Here is a 17,804-nt window from a genome sequence, read left to right as displayed (position 1 = left end):
CAGTGGTTGGGAAGGGAGTGAGACAGGGTTGTAGCCTCTCCCCAATGTTATTCAATCTGTATATTGAGCAAGCAGTAAAGGAAAGAAAAGAAAATTTTGGAGTAGGTATTAAAATCCAGGGAGAAGAAATAAAAACTTTGAGGTTCGCCGATGACATTGTAATTCTGTCAGAGACAGCAAAGGACTTGGAAGAGCAGTTGAATGGAATGGACAGGTGTCTTGAAAGGAGGATATAAGATGAACATCAACAAAAGTAAAACAAGGATAATGGAATGTAGTTGAATTAAGTCGGGTGATGCTGAGGGAATTAGATTAGGCAATGAGACACTTAAAGTAGTAAATCAGTATTGCTATTTGGGGAGCAAATAACTGATGATGGTCGAAGTAGAGAGGATATAAAATGTAGACTGGCAATGACAAGGAAAGCATTTCTGAAGAAGAGAAATTTGTTAACGTCAAGTATAGATTTAAGTGTCAGGAAGTCGTTTCTGAAAGTATTTGTAGGGAGTGTAGCCATGTATGGAAGTGAAACATGGACAATAAATAGTTTGGACAAGAAGAGAATAAAAGCTTTCGAAATGTGGTGCTACAGAAGAATGTTGAAGAATAGGTGGGTAGATCACGTAACTAAAGAGGAGGTATTGAATAGGATTGGGGAGAAGAGAAGTTTGTGGCACAACTTGACTAGAAGAAGGGATCGGTTGGTAGGACATGTCCTGAGGCATCAAGGGATCACAAATTTAGCATTGGAGGGCGGCGTGGACGGTAAAAATCGTAGAGGGAGACCAAGAGATGAATACACTAAGCAGATTCAGAAGGATGTAAGTTGCAGTAGGTACTGGGAGATGAAGGAGCTTGCACAGGATAGATTAGCATGGAGAGCTGAATCAAACCAGTCTCAGGACTGAAGACCACAACAACAACAACAATTAGTTAGTTTGTTTAGTTTACGAAAGGACTATTTGATAAGACAGTTATGCATCGGGTGGCATGGAGGCCTGGGGTGTACAGCAAACAGGAAAATAGGGGAACAATAAAAACTGTAATAGAGAAACTGTGATGGAGAAAGTGCACTACATACATTCTAAGGCTCGCAGAAACAGGGACGGAAGTCGGTAGATGTAATGTATATAATGTATATTATTCGCTAGAAAGACATTCACAAATTTAATAGCTCAATATCGCATTGGTCCACCCCTGGCTCTTATACAAGCAGTTATTCTGCTTGGCATAGATTGATAGTGTCGTTGGATGTCCTCCTGAGGATTATCATGCCAAATTTGTCCAATTGGTGCGTTGTAGTGTCAAAATCCAGAGATGGCCGGACCATCACTCCCGGTTGTCGCGCCACGTGGCAGGCGGCAGTTAGGTTAGTATGCCAGTGATCTCTAGGACTTCGCAGACGTCTTGGCTGGCTATCGTGACTCAGTTCGGAGCGGGACTCATCAAAGATGTCATTTCTACTGCAGTCACGAGATTCCACACCGAAGACGTTTCTGGAGACGTACAGACAGCGACTGGATACCAACATCACTGTCGTCAGCCTTACGGCCCGACAACCAGGACTTCTTTGGTTGTCATCCGCGCCACACTCACAGCACAGCGGAAGGTCGAAGATATTCTACTCCACGTTTTGTTGCCCTTAATGGCAAGCCATCCTGGGCTTAGACTTCACCAAGATAATACCCTCTCGCACGCGGTGAGGGTCTCTATTGCTGCTTGTCCTTGTGCTTGACGAACTCAAGCACGGCCACTAAGGTAGCTGGATATTTAGCCAATTGAGAAAGTTTGGAGCATTATGGGCAGGGCCCTTTAACCAGCTAGAGATTGTTGACGATCTAATGCGCCGATTGGACAGAATTTAGCACGATATAACGCAGAACGACATCCAACGACTCTATCAATCAATGTCAAGCCAAATAATTGCTTTCGTTCGGGTCACAGTTTGAGCAACGTGTTATTCACTTGCTCAACTTGTGAAGCTCTTTCTCTTGAATAAATAATCCTATAATTCTGAAATTATAATCATTTGTTTGTCTGTAGATGTACATCATATCTACTGATTCAGGCCCCTTTCGGACAGTTCCTTCGTGGTGTGTCGGGTGTTTTTCTCTCTCCCTCCTTTTATTAAGTGTATGTAAAATATGAAACAGATTATACAGATTATTAACTGTAGTTGATGGAAGTATTAAAGAGAAAGGAGAACTTTTGACTGGTCGAGTGGTGACACAGAGAAATGAGTAGAATTACATAATGCCTAGTAATGCGTTCTATAGCACACAAATGCAACTCCTGAGAAAAGACGTCGATCCTTTTGAGAAATCATCATAATAACTACGTTGCATAACTTACTCCCTGGAAACAGTACTGACAAATCCTACGAAATATTCATGGCACACTTCTTGTCTCTGATTTCCAGTAGTAAGGCGTAAGTACAGTATAATAAGTATCGTTTCACTAGCCCCAGTGAAAGTTGTTTCCTGTTGCATGTGTAAGGAAGATGACGGCATTAAGTCTTGCGTTATCTATGTATGTAGAACTATCCGCAGTCGAATGAAATTGACCTGAGGCAGCAGGCGAAAACAGGTGCTAATGAATACTTGACGTGTCTGTATAATCGTAGGCAACTGTTCCCTTTGTGTCATTGATATTTTTATTATCTCATGTCCAGCAAAAATATCGTCTGCAGTTTCTCATCGTTTGCCTGTGACAGGGTTCAGAACTGTACTTGCAATATATGGACTAAATTTGCTGGCGGAACCTACCTTCCCCGAGTCACGGTTTTATGGTCTAAGGTTACACAATAAGACACAATAAGCAAAAATTATTGTTTCGTAATATTGATACAAAAATCCTAAGCAGAATAGATGGTCATCTACACTCTCGTAGATCATTGTTTTACTTTCTGTGGAAGTAATCCAAACTCAAAAAAGGTCCAGTTCACTGATTACGCAAACAACAGTAGTATTTAAGTGTGACAAAAGATTGTTACACAGGCCCTCTGTTACATAAATAAAAGTCTAACTGCCATAATTCCCTTTATTACACAGACGGTGACAAAACAGTACCGACAACTTTTCGAAAGGTTGTAGATAGGGTCGTTTCGATAACTTTCCTCAAACATGTTATTTGGCACCCTCTCCCTACGACATTAGTTGCCTTTCCTTGGGCTCTTGGCGAGACCTTCAAAAATAATCTAAAACTTGTGATTATGGTCGTGGGTTGCTTTCTCTTCTAAAATGTTTCTACACTGACAATGCTCTAAAGAGAAATAAGTTTCTGAATATTGTTCCAGTGAAAAATATTAATAGAAGAAATTATTCATTTTTATTTCACGGATTCTCTATCTTCAAGCGATTTTAGTGAATGTACAAAGAATTCGACCCATTGTATTTTATAGTTTCAATAACAATGTATTACCTACTAAATTAAATGGAAATAATGAAAATACAAAATTTCTGTTATTCTTTCAATTTTAGAAAGAAACATTTTAATTCTATAATTAACAATAACTTATGATTCATATCGCTCCACTCAATCACTTGATGTGTGCGAGGTATGGTTATTTTTAAAAAGTCTTCTTTTTATATTCTTCTGCAATCAGACTTGTGCTCCATCCCAAATGAACTTAAAAAATGCATTCATATTCTCTTATCAGAGGAAATTTGCCTCACTCCATCAAACCTATTCATGTTGCACCAATCAGCCTTTCTTCCTTTGCTCAATAATATCTTATGCGTTACACGTGGGTTCCTAGTAACTAGAATTAAAACCAAGAAAGAAGCGCTCGGATTTAAAAGGGTGCAACGCAATGGTGGAGTCTTTCTCCCCGACTGCTCAACCTATATATCGAAAAATCAATAGAGGAAGTAGTGGGACTAAAATTGAGGGTTGAAGAATATCAAAGACAAGATTCACGTACGACACTGATGTTATCTGTGAGTATCTGTAAGAATTAAAGGACCTGACGGGTAGACAAAGCACTCTACCGACTACAGAGCACAAAGGATATAATTCCTGTTTCTCCTGAACTCAATATTAGATGTAGAGGTTTTTTCGTTACTATCAAAGAGAGAAAGCGGAATTATCTTAATGATGGGAGCAGAGACATAAATCGGCGACATCAGTGATTGATGGTTCGTTGCCAACTGGATGACTGTGAGAAGAAATATCAGTAATTCAAGGCCAGTATTTCCTTTGCATTTCAATGATTCAATGATTCATTAAAATCATCGGACTGTGAAACTTAAATTTAGAATAACTGCAGTTTGTTTTTTTCATTGACCATGCGGTGTGCAGTCCAGGCTGCAGCAATGGCAACCGATCAGTAGTATCGTTATATTAGTAATATCCAACTTAGCTCGACGCACACCGTCAAGAGATTGCAAAAATATTTAAAAACAAAAGTTAGGATAATGAATAATTATAACATTAATTAGAAACCTTTTACCTTTCAGGCAATTATTACTACTCTAAGAAGTTCAGAGAGAGAAAAAGATCACCTTATGCTAGCAGTTCATACACAAAAAGCCAACGAGAAAGTGATAGAGGAAGCTGCTCAAGACTCAGCAATTGTTTTTTAAACACAGTCAGACTGAAATTCCTGTCACAGCGTCCATATATTTTACAAATATTTTAACATTATCTGAAACTTCATTAGGCTTATATGTTTTTATGTGTTGTCCTATTAAAAGTACCAAAGACAGATGAAAGAAATGAGATTGGCGACGAAGTTATAATCAGAACTTGACATTTTGTAGTAGACAGGTGAAAGAGTTCATCTCCCGCAGAGGTGAAATAATGCGAGACAGACTACTCAAGGAGGATGTAAGATGAAGATTGCCCCACGAAAAAACATCGTTCGTTATTAGAAGAAGTTAGCCTTAGTAAAAGGCTTTAACATGGGAAAAAATTTCTGGGAATGTAGGTATGTAGTTCACCACTGTAAGGAAGTGAATAGTGAACTGTTTGAAAATTGGAAAGTAAGAGAATCGAAAAGATCGTTAATTAATTTTGCAGAGAGGTACTGATAAGAAAAGAGGATTCTCCACAGAATCAGCGAGGAAATGAAAATGTGGAAAATAGTAGAAAGAGGACGGAATGATGGCCCGTGAATAGGATATCAAGATATTACTTCCACTGTGCTAGTGGAAGTCGTACAGGGCATAAAATGTAGAGTCTAGGAGTAAACAAGGACATTGGATGTAGGTGCTAACCTGAGATGAAATGTTTGGTATATCTTTTAAATGAACAACTGTTTACAAAAATTGCGAACCCGGAGGGAATAGTTTCAGTAACTCTAAAACCGGAGGATGCAGAACCGTGAATAGTCATTATGATTCAAGAGATATGCTGTTCTTTTGTGCGACCAGACAGGTCAATATTACACTAGGGTGCAGAGCCGTCTATTGAAGTAGAACCGTGCAAGCATGCCTCGTCCACATTAAAGGGCGCAAAATTAGCATGTAAATTTGTTGGAACAGGGCAGAACGATTAATCTCCGACAAACAGGTTTGTCATACCGTAATACTGCTCGTAGAGGGCACCCCGTTACGACTGTGATGTCTGTGTGGAACTGGTGGAAGGAATTTTGTCACACACAGTGCGGGGCGGGTGTTGGACCTCACAGTGTGAAAATAGGGTCTGGGATGTCCACCACGTAACCGGAACCGAGAGAACGACTCAGTCCACAATGTTGGCTTGATGCCGGGGCAACGCAAAGCGTGACTAGTCTGCCTGGACAGTTCTACACCGCTGACCGAGGGCTGGACTGGTGGTGGCGTTCATGCTAGTGCGTCGGCTTCTGCTAACCAGAAAGCAACAACGCCTCAGACCACAGTGGGCATATGAAGCCGTTACTGGTGAGCTAAGTGGCAAATTGTTTTCGGAAGAGACCCGCTTGAACTTTTGCAACTTTTCCTACAGTAATAGACCTACACGTGTTTGACGCTACTGTGGTGAACGCAACGTCGAGCTGCATAATGGGCAAACACTAAGTGCCATGTTAGGACAGTAGCGAAATGGTTTACAGCACCTTTAGCTACAACGTTAGATCTCGCCTCCTACGTACTGAGGTCAATCACAACAGCAACCGCTTCATCAGGCATATTTTAGTTCCCGAGGCGTCATCCTTCCAGCTCGCAACTCCACGTGGCATGTTTCAGCAGGACAATACCCCGCCACCTGTGGGGAGTAATGTGAAAGCCTGCCTTAAAGAACTACGGGTACCGCTGTTTTCCTGGTATGCGCGTTCGCCTGACACTTCTGGCATAAGACCGGAGAACAATATTTTTGTTTCTGGTCCTCCTGCAGTCACTGTGTATGCTTTTGTGGACGCGCCTACAAACCTCGCTGCACTGTGTTTTTCAGCAGCATTCCAGGCCCTCCTTGATTTCATGCCACGATGTCTAGAGGCTCTGATAGCAAAACGTTCTGGCTTTGCACCGGAATGTATACTCACAGAAAAAGCGCTTGCACGGCTCTGCAACTCTAAACATTTGTGTATCGTCTTGTCCGTAATCAGTGGAGTAAATTTCATTCTAATCACATGTCTACTTTTTGGCGTTGCAGTTTTCACAAACACTAATGTAGTTCCCTATTTCTCTTGTTACGAAACTAATCTATTCGAAAGTGACTGCAGAGCTTTCCATTATGTGTCAAAATTCAGCACACATCTAAGCCCAGTTTTCTCTTTGTTGTATTCAGTGCAGTGAAATGAAATTAGGTACTAATATACTGTACTTGAGTGCAGCATAAGCAGTTGCTTGTATTTGAGATACGGGTTCCTGAGTCAGAAAACGTGTCCAACAGCAAACACTTTAACATTTTTTAGGTGTTACTATTGCCTACATGGAAATAAATTAAAATGGAAGTTTGTGGTACATTAGAACAGCATATCACGCTGGATCCCTATCCTTCGCGGACATTGCGCAATCTGAGAAAGAAGATGTTCGTTATCACGAACATTCCGGTTGGTAGGAGGAAAAATAAAATCCGAGAGACCGTGCATAACTAGAGCTGATCGTTACATCCATCCTGTTGGAGGTGCTGTTCGAGCAGCATGCGGGAGTGCGTAGGTCTCTCCAAGTTTCAAATTTTGTTTCATATATTCTGAGAGTACTATCTAGAAAACTTTGTTGACATAATAGAACGCGGAAAGGCGTAGTCAAATGGTAAACAAAACTTACACAGACCACAGATAAAATTTAAAGCGAAATAAGAACAATGGTAGGTAACATCATTTGTGGTAAGTTGTCTATACTTTGTAAACATATAGCATCATAGTAAAGAACTGTCAAAACTGAACAGTCGAAATATCTGACAAAGACGTATTTTTAACTACAAGAACTGTTATATTTACCAAGGCATGACAGAAAGACTTTACAACTATAGATGGAATATGCTCGTCTCTTCCAACTACACGTAAGCACCGGCGCAAATGTAAACGTGAAACAACCACAATTTACTTACAGATAATCTTACTTTTGTTATTTCGCTGGCAATAAGCCGAAAGAGGCCTGTCGTGTTAAATATTAAAATACCATATTGCAGCTAGTTTTTAGCATTCATTTCCATAAAGCTTTATATTGAAGTATACAATGCTGCTGGCCCAGCAGTAAGTAATATATTGAAATGTTGGAAGTAGATAGTTGGTTGACCAATGTTCACTCTGACAGTTACAGCTCGAAGACAGCTTCTTGCATGCTAAATTCGAATACTGAGATTTAAATGAAAGACTGTTGTAGATTTCCTATGTAGGATTAATTTATTAATCGAATCACATACGGTCCCCTACGAACCATGGACCTTGTCATTGGGTGGGCGGCGGGGAGGGGAATGGAGTGGGCTCGCGTGGCTATGTACAGTGTGCAGACAGTCTTGGATGAGTAACTGATCCTTATAACACGAACCAAAATCGCCTTGTTCTCCTGGTATTGCTAACAACTGAAACCAAGCGGAATCTATGGTCGTAATTTTTCCCGATGACATGCAACTGTACTGTATGATTAAATTATGATAACATCATCTTGGGTAAAATGTACTGGGGATAAAATAATCCCCCATTCGAATATCTGGGCTGGGACGACTCCCCTCGGAGCATTTCGTCAAGAGGAAAAACAAAACTAGCGTTCTAGGTGTCGGAGAGTGGAATGCTCGGTCTCTTAATAGGGCGGGTAGGTTAGAAAATTTCAAAATGGAAAGGATAGACTGATTTTGGATGTAGTGGGAACTACTATGTGAATACAGGGTTATAAAAGCAAAAATCATATAGGGGTAACGGAGGAGTACGTTTTTATAATAAATAAGAAAACAGGAATTCGAGAAAACTACTAATATCAGCATAGTGAATGTATATCGAAACCAAGGTAGACACTAAGCTCACACCCACCACAGTAGTAAAATGACAACTACTTCCCCAGATGATGAAGCTATTGAAGAAATGTGTGATAAGATAAAAGAGATTACTGAGATAGTTAAGGAAGACGAAAATGGAATTGTGTTTGAGGCTGGCATTCGATAGTAGGTAAAGGAAGAGAAGAAAATAATAGATGAATGTAGACTAGAGGAAAGGAATAAAAGAGGAAGCTGCGTAATTGAATTTCGCACGGAGCATAATGCAACCATCGTTACCACTTGCATTAAGAATCGTGAAAAAAGATGTGTACGTAGAAGAGACATGCAGACGCCGGCACGTTTCAGACTGATAATATCATGGTATGTGGGATTTCGGAACCAAGAGTTAAACTGTAAGACATTTACATGGGCAGATGTGGACTCAGACCACATTTATTGGTTATGAGCTGTAAATTAGAACTAAATAAATCGCAAAAAGGTAAGACATTAAATAGATGGGACCTCGATAAATCATGGCCGGCCGCGGTGGTCTCGCGGTTCTAGGCGCGCAGTCCGGAACCGCGCGACTGCTACGGTCGCAGGTTCGAATCCTGCCTCGTGCATTGATGTGTGTGATGTCCTTAGGTTAGTTAGGTTTAAGTAGTTCTAAGTTCTAGGGGACCGATGACCACAGCTGTTAAGTCCCTAAGTGCTCAGAGCCATTTGAACCATTTTTGAACCTCGATAAGTGGAAAAAACGAAAGATTCTTGAGCGTTTCAAAGGAAGCGTTAGGCATCGATTGACTAGAGGAGGGGAAAATGTACAGCAGAAGACTAATGGGTAGCTTTCAGAGACGGAACAGTGAAGGCAACTTAGGGCCAAATAGGTAAAAAAAAGGCTTAGTACAAATCCTTGGGTACCACAGGGGGTATTGTATTTAAATTATGGAAGGAGAAAGTATAAAATGTAGCAAACGAAGCAAACGAAAAGGAATGTTAGAGTCTAAAAAATTAGATTTGCATGAAGTGCAAAATGGCTAAGCAGGAATGGGTAGAGAACAAATGTAAGGATTTAGAGACATATTTCACTAGGTGAAAGATAGAGGCCACCCATAGGAAAATCAAAGACGCCTTTAGAGGAAAGAGAAGCAGCTGTATCAATATCAAGTGCTCAGATGGAAATAGAGTTCTAATCAAGGAAGAGAGAACTGAGGGGTGGAAGGAGTATATAGAAGGTCAGTACGAAGGAAATGAACTTGAAGGCAATATTATACTAAGGAAAGAGGACGTAGATGAGATGCGTGATATGATACTGCCAGAATAACATGACACAGCATGAAAGAGCTAAGTCGAAACAAGGCTCCTGGAGTCGACGACATTCCGCCTGAACTACTGATAGCTTTGGGAGAGCCAGTCGTGACAAATATATTTCATGGTGTGCAAGCTGTACGAGGCAGGAGAAATACCCTCAGACTCTTAGACTTCGATAGGAAAGTAATAGTTACAATTCCAAAGAAAGCAGATCCTGAAAGGTGTGAATAACTTCGAATTATCAGTTCAGTTCTTGGATGGGAAGTATTAAGACGAATTCTTTGCAGAATAATGGTAAAATGGTTGAATAAGATCAGTCTGGATCACAGAGAAATGTAGAAACACGTGAGGCAATACTGAAGCTATGACTTCACTTAGAATATTGGTTAATGAAAGACAAACTTACGCTTCCGGCATTTATAGAATTTGACACTGTTGACTGGAACACTCTCTTTGAAGTTCTAAAGGTAGCAGGCGTAAAATACTGGGAGCGAAAGGGTATTTACAGCTGGTACAGAAACCAGACGGCAGTTAAAAGAGTCGAGAGACATGAGAGAGAAGCAGTGATTGGGAAGGGGGTGAGACAGGTTTGTAGCTTGTCCCACATGTCATTCAGTCTGTACCTTAAGCAAATAGCAAAGGAAACATAAAATATATGGACTACGAATTAAGGTTCAGGGAGAAGAAATAAAAGCACTGAGGTTTGACGATGACACTGTAATTCTGTTAGGGACAGCACAGTACTTGGAACAGCAGTCGAACGGAATAGACAGTCTCTCGAATTGAGGATGTATGATTAACATCAACAGAAGCAAAACAAGGATAATGGGTGTAGTCGAATGAAATCAGGTGATGCTGAGGGAATTAGATTAAGAAACGTGACACTGAAGCTAGTGGATCAGTTTTACTATTTTTGCAGCAAAATGAGGCTGGCGGAACCAGAGATGATACAAAATGTAGATTGGCAATGGCAGGGAAACCGTTTCCGAAGTAGACAAATATGTGAACATCGAATGTTGTTTTAAGGTTTAGGAAGTCTTTTCTGAAGGTATTTGTCTGCGGTGAGGCATGTATGGAAGCGTAATGTGGACGATAAACAGTCAACACAAGAAGAGAATAGAGGATTTTGAAATGTGGCGATACGAAAGAATGGTGGAGATTAGATGGGTTGATTGCCTAACTGATGAGGGGTACTGAATAGAATTGGTGATACAAGAAATTTGTGGTACAAATTGACTAAAAGAAGGGATCGGTTGATAGGCCACATTCTGAGTCATCGAGTGATCACCAATTTAGCATTAGAGGGAAGTATGGAGGGGGGGGGGGGGGGAGTAGTAGAGAGAACCAGGAGATGAATATACTAGGCAGATTCACGAAGAGGTATGTTTCAGTAGTTATTTGGTGTTGGAGAGGATTGCAAAGGATAGAGTAGCATGGAGAGGTGCAGCATGAAGACCGCAACAAACAGCATCATATAATGCCTCCTTAAAATAATTACCTGCATCAAATCACTTGACTGAAACGTCTCAGTCACTCAGCAAGGTGAAATGCTTATAATAAGCACGGAAATTGTAATAAGTCTGTATTTTTTTTCTACCCTCATAATCAAACCGCGGCCTATTGAACTAGTATATGTAAAACGACTGTGGTAACAGAATCGTCAAAATAGATTATATATTGCTGTAGCTGCCATAATTCATCAGTGATGTTTATTACATACAAATATAGGCATACATATTTCTGTGGCTGTTTCTGTATCGATTTCGTAATAGTCCTGCAAAGGAACATCGTTGCCACAGAACACTATTTATTCTGCTAAAATGTGGTTATATTTGTACATGAAAAGCTATAAAATAAATATGGAAAACGGAAGCCGTCACCAGTGCAGCCAGAGAAATGTTATATGCAAGTATTTATAGTAAATGTTACTATTAAAAAATGAATATGCCGTTGCACTCTGCCAGTAACAAGACAAACATGTACAACATGCGTGACGTAATTAGTGTCTGCAAAGGCCACGTAAACCTCTCCCCTCTGGGCCTGTCTGCTCTTGCTAAAATGGGACACGCTGTACAGCTTCTTGTTCAGATCGTGACACCGAGAGAGGTAGCACAGTGCCTAACACGCTGTACTTGCATTCAGGACGACTATAGTTGTAATTCCTGGCCAGCTGTACAGTTTTTTGTTTGCCGTGATGTCTCTAAATCGCTTAATGGCAAATGGAAGCATGGTTCCCATGAAAAGGCCACGGCCTATTTCCTTCCTGGTCCCTTCCTTTGAGCTTGTGCCCCGATGACCTCTTTGTCGACGGGACCCTAAATTCATTCCTTCCTTCCTGTCCGTGACCCACGCATCAGCTTCCTTTCGTACTTGCAGTTTTAACTAATCTTGACCTTTTGCTTAAAGGATTTTGATCAGGAAATTACAGACAAGTAGGGAGACTACAAAGCTACGTGATAGGAGACATAGACGGACTAGAAGAAACATTGAATGCAACCCTCATGTACCCAACCGCAAACATTATTTAATTACTTAATCCAACAACAATAAAATGAGTGACAAAGCTTGTTTAAACTTATCAGCTTCTACAGATAAAAGGGCGGGAGTCATTGGTCGGGAACCAGAGGAAGTCACAAGAAATAAACGCGGAAACTGCGAAAAAATGAAGGCAACTGAGAGAGGGTTCTGCCAAACGATGATCCAACGGCAACAGAACGCACAGCATTACCCGAGCGGCAGCATCGGTCGCTTCGTTATTTGGTTACTGAGTTGCTTTGAAGCTATAACTGCAATGTTTGTCAATCGAGCTGTTGCGAGTTGCCAGCATCAAGATTTTTAAACGGTTTGCTATTTGAAAACCCGGCATCCTTTCCTGGACATCTGAGGCTTCAGCAGTCAGAAAAAATGCTACACTGTGACTCCTGAACAGTTGGTCCATGTGCCACAGAGGCTGACTGTACCAGTCACGAAAGCGCTTGTTGACCTCCCCATTTCGATCTAAAAGTGAAGGACCATTGCCCACTTTAGTTGCTGTTTACAACATCAGTTCCCGAGGCTGCCACTCGTCAAGCTAAAGTCGCACCAGGTTTTCTAGGTAACTTCTTGGGAGGACCACTCTGCAACGTTAAGTTGCCAGCCACTGGCTCCTTCTAGGTGTCAATTTCACCTTGAAACTGTATAACTGCGCGTGAAAGTGTTCGCTTCCATTTAAATGAATTTGTTCATCTTAGTGATATTAATTTTTAATGCAACTAGGTATTGGATTGGAAATAAAAACTAAGTCTGTAAAAATACCTACATCGATATCGTCCCTTGGCCGACCTCACATTAAACACGATATTAATATTCAAATTTTCACAGTCTTTAATTACCAAAACTGCCGAATAAATTTATAGCCTCAAATGGTTCATTTTCTGTAATCCAAGTAATTATAAAGTTTCATTGCCATTCCGTGGGAGAGGACACACCACTGTAGTGTTCAAAACGATATCTTACTAGAATTTTACGGCATACTATACCTAATAATCCCACCTCCGACTTATTTATAGCACCAAGTAATTTATCGTAAATAAAAATGGTTCAAATGGCTCTGAGCACTATGCGACTTAACTTCCGAGGTCATCAGTCGCCTAAAACTTAGAACTAATTAAACCTAACTAACGTAAGGACATCACACACGTCCATGCCCGAGGCAGGATTCGAACCTGCGACCGTAGCGGTCGCTCGGTTCCAGACTGTAGCGCCTAGAACCGCACGGCCACTCCGGCCGGCTATCGTAAATAAAATGACAACGAAGTATAGTAGGTTTTATCAGTATATGTTATGGCTTTTGTATAGTATATGTATCCGTTCGGTTTCATGGTGGGTTTACGTTAGTGTTGATTTGGTTCCAGTATCGAAATCAAGACGGAATTTAGTAAATGTTCATGACTTTGTCTAAATACTTTAAACTAGTTGTGTTGAATATATACAGCTAAACATAATCAGTTGATATTTACACCATTTTGAGCTGAATGGATTAGTGTAATACTGTACCACATAATGATTTCTGGGTTGCGACTCCAGTGCATGGCACTGGAGCAAGCGCTTTGTTAGAACGCACCTGCGACAGGACCTTGTCAACTATAACACACTCTTAAGTTACACTAGTCTGATGTAGTCAATTATTTTTCTCGATGTTATGCACGCAGCCTGTTGTTTCCATTTTCTGTAAGCTGATTTTGTAATATCCAATGTCATTAATAAAAATAGCACCTTACTACATGTTTCTCACTTACACGAGATTTTGTGAGACAGAAACATTGCTATTAGACTCTTTCGTTGTCAAGCTGTAATGATGCTAGATTAGAGTTACCTGTTGAAGAGCGACCCTCTTTACAGTTCAACCAGACAAAGGGATTAACGAGAAATAGGAAATCTGATGAGAGCTACGTGTAGTGACGTTTCCTTTCAATTGTTCAGTTATTTTTCATTATTTTAGCCCATCTCTGCACTATAACGTGTCTTCCCATTTTTCCATAGTTTTCGATTACACCCCACAGCAGAAATTTTCTTTTAACAGTCCTTTCTATCTCCATCCCCGTATGACTTTTTTCTTTCCTGGTTTCCATACTAAGATACTGTTCTACACTATAAAATTTAGCACATAAATTTCAAGATTTCCAGCTAGGTTGATGACAGTATTTTTCTGGGCAGAATTTCTTTGTCAGTTCTTGAAACTACTGGCCAGTCTAGTTACTCATGTTCAGTATGAGACACCTAATTTTTAATGTTGTTACTCACTTAATTACCTATAGGTAACAGTCAGGCGTTGAAATAGCGCAAAGAAAATTTAATTAGTGTAAGCACTCGACAACTGAAAGCATATGTTCTAGCAATCACGCCAGAAGCACTTAAGATATAATTAATTCTTATGTGTACTTCGCAAAACTTTCTTACAGGATTTTTCGTGTAATTTTCTCATAATAACATTTTCTTGTTCACTACTAGCTTAAAGATATTTTATCTTTTTTCTGGATTGTACTTGCGACCTCGTTATTCAATATTTAATGTTTACAATACTACTGTTATGCGTCACAGTCAAAAAGAAAATGTATTTGTCCCAAAATTTCGTGTTACCCGTTTGTTTTACTGTCTCGTATTTTAAAAATTGGCTGGTAAGTTTTTCAGGGAAAAAAACCAAGAGCGGCGCAGTAGTAAGCGGTGGGGAACGCCTGCGAGGTCGGCTGTACCGTTACTCACAGCTCCCCTCCGTATGCCACATTCCTCAGTGACGCAAATACACGACAGAAATACAAACCGCAACAAGTTTACGAAATCATGTCAGGATGGCCGAGCGGTCTAAGGCGCTGCGTTCAGGTCGCAGTCCACTTCTGTGGGCGTGGGTTCGAATCCCACTTCTGACAAAATTTTTTCTTTCTGCTTGCCTAGCGCGGGTCTCTGCTTATGTCTCAAGAAGTTGTATAGTACTATTTTAAATATCAAATGTTATAATTTCACAAACTTCAAAAAACATTATACTTCATACGAATGATAGGTACGTATTATAGCTTAAATATAATTAGAGGAGATGTCTGAGAGATGGGCACACATGTTAAAAAGAACACCCCTCCCCAAATGGTTCAAATGGCTCTGAGCACTATGCGACTTAACTTCTGAGGTCATCAGTCGCCTAGAACTTAGAACTAATTAAACCTAACTAACCTAAGGATATCACACACATCCATGCCCGAGGCAGGATTAGAACCTGCAACCGTAGCGGTCGCTCGGCTCCAGACTGTAGCGCCTAGAACCGCATGGCCACTCCGGCCAGCCCCCCCTCCCCAAAGAGGTATGGGAGGTGCTGCAGACTGGTGGCCACAACTGTATACGGTATCACTTGCTGGCAGTAAATAAAGGTGGGATAAGAGGGACAACTATTTTTAATTCGGAAAAAAGAATTAAAAAACACAGGCCATGAAATATTTTTAGCAGTTGTGTTGAATAAAACTTATTTCAATCACATAAATTTTGTTTCTTATTCTCCTGGATCCAAAACAGATTCTGAAGTGTCCATCTTCCCCCCAAAGACCAATAAATCGAAAAAAAGATTAAATCTGTGTTTTAATCACCTTTCTCAGTGGGGTGAGCGGAAACATCAAATTTTCTCTTTAATATTATAAAAGCATGAGTTAGATCGCAAAGGAAATTGTAAGTATAAAGTTAAGCACAAGACCTAAAACCCATTATGAATTTGATTTTCATATTTCTTTCCAAAATTATCAATTTTGTTTTTAAATTTGAAAAACATTCTATTCAATCCATTTTACAGTAGCTTAGAATCCTGCTTTCAGGATGTCACTGTGAAATTGCTTTATAATAAACGTAAGAATATTAAAAGAAAACCCATTTCATATAACTGCCAAAGGTTTTCAGTGTAGAACAAACATCAGTTCGCACAATAACCGATGCCGCATCCAAAATACTCGCAAAAAAGTTTCCACTTTAACATTAAATTAAGTAACTGGCATCATGTTAAAAATGATCTGTCTCAATATACAAGTTGTACTCCAGAGTAACGAAGAGGCTTCGAAAAACATATGCTTGACTAAAAAATGACTCCTCACCTGTTGAAATAAACTTGTCTAATTGGGCTTGTTTTGTCAAAAGAAACATCAACATAACCATTACCTTCTAAACAACAAATTTTACGAATAGTAACGTATTAAGAATAAAGTTTCACAGAGATACAGGAAATATTTGTTTTATTATAAATCCTGTCATGGATCAAAAAAATTTTATTAACCAGGTAATTTATTCTGATCAGTTATGATCATCTTCAGACCTGAGTGAATCGAGCACATTATACAATTCGTGTTACTGTGTATATAGATGTTACAGGCATATAGATGGTGCAGCCAGCTCTATATACTCAATGACTAAAATAATGTAGTGTACTGGATTCCCTTAGGTTTTGAGATGTTCATATTTGTAGGTAATTAATTGTTAGGTCTTTTATTCTTTGTGATCTATCACTAGATTTATTATAATAACAACAATAATGAAAAAGCACAAATTTTACATTGCACACAAAGTAAATGACTATTTACTTTTTCCACATACTTCAATTGCAGTATTATCTTCTGGGTTCTGTCTCTATTTCCACTTACCACGCAAATTCCGAAACGCGGAGTCTTAAATTCTCAAAAATGGTTCAAATGGCTCTGAGCACTATGGGACTCAACATCTTAGGTCATAAGTCCCCTAGAACTTAGAACTACTTAAACCTAACTAACCTAAGCACATCACACGCACCCATGCCCGAGGCAGGATTCGAACCTGCGACCGTAGCAGTCCCGCGGTTCCAGACTGCAGCGCCAGAACCGCACGGCCACCGCGGCCGGCTCTTAAATTCTCCAATTAGCCGAAACACAGGTAAGATTAAAGGATAGTTTAAGACTGAAATTTTGGTTACTGTTATGGGATTGTAAATTAGCTTACTATTCACTTAAATTAAAGCAACACAGTTGCGATTCTTACTTACAAATAAAGTTCGAAGTAAACGAATTCAACACCATATCCGATTTTTGTGATAGAGGAAACAGCTGGCGATTTCACCAACTAGGAAATTCATAATTTCCCTGATAGATTGGTTCGCTACCAACCCAGACCATCAAATCCTTGAACGATACCTCATTTGGTCTTCCGATACGACAGCATAGAAAGTTTCTGGAAGATTCCTTCCTGTGCATCCCACTGTTTCTATTCACATCATGTTAAGGTAGTCTGAGAAAGACATCTTTAGTCGCCTATGTCTGCAAAAGTGACAGGAGCCATCTTGCTTAAGCGTGGTTGCTGTAAACATGGGCCTTCATTTAAACACCGTATTATTTCAACGGAACTTCAAATGGAGTTTCTCTCTTCGTCATGTATCCTGACCCCAACAGTAAGAAGAGAACCACCACATGGGGACGCAAAACTGTAAGGACCAGCCTCATCACTGGACGCCATAAAAAGATAAGTTGACCATACAGATAATGATCTAGAAATCAACACCAGACATACGCCAGATTTCAGCTATACAACTTGATTCATTGGTGATAAAATGTTCTTTCAAGACATTTGGAGAGAAAAATGGGCCACATTTGTCATGCACCAAAGAGTTTCGTGACTTTTGGATA

At 40.0% G+C, this 17,804-nt stretch overlaps 1 non-coding gene across 1 annotated transcript; it reads left to right on the top strand.

Annotated features, from left to right (window-relative positions):
• Positions 1-14,966: 14,966 nt before the first annotated feature.
• Trnal-cag lies at positions 14,967-15,050 on the top strand. Its single transcript has one exon. It is a non-coding gene; the product is annotated as a tRNA-Leu (tRNA).
• Positions 15,051-17,804: the final 2,754 nt, after the last annotated feature.

The sequence above is a fragment of the Schistocerca americana genome, chromosome 3 (assembly GCF_021461395.2).
Source record: "Schistocerca americana isolate TAMUIC-IGC-003095 chromosome 3, iqSchAmer2.1, whole genome shotgun sequence".
NCBI lineage: Eukaryota > Metazoa > Arthropoda > Insecta > Orthoptera > Acrididae > Schistocerca > Schistocerca americana.
The sequence above is the reverse complement of the archived record's forward strand: the minus strand, read 5'-3'. Positions and strand labels throughout refer to the sequence as shown.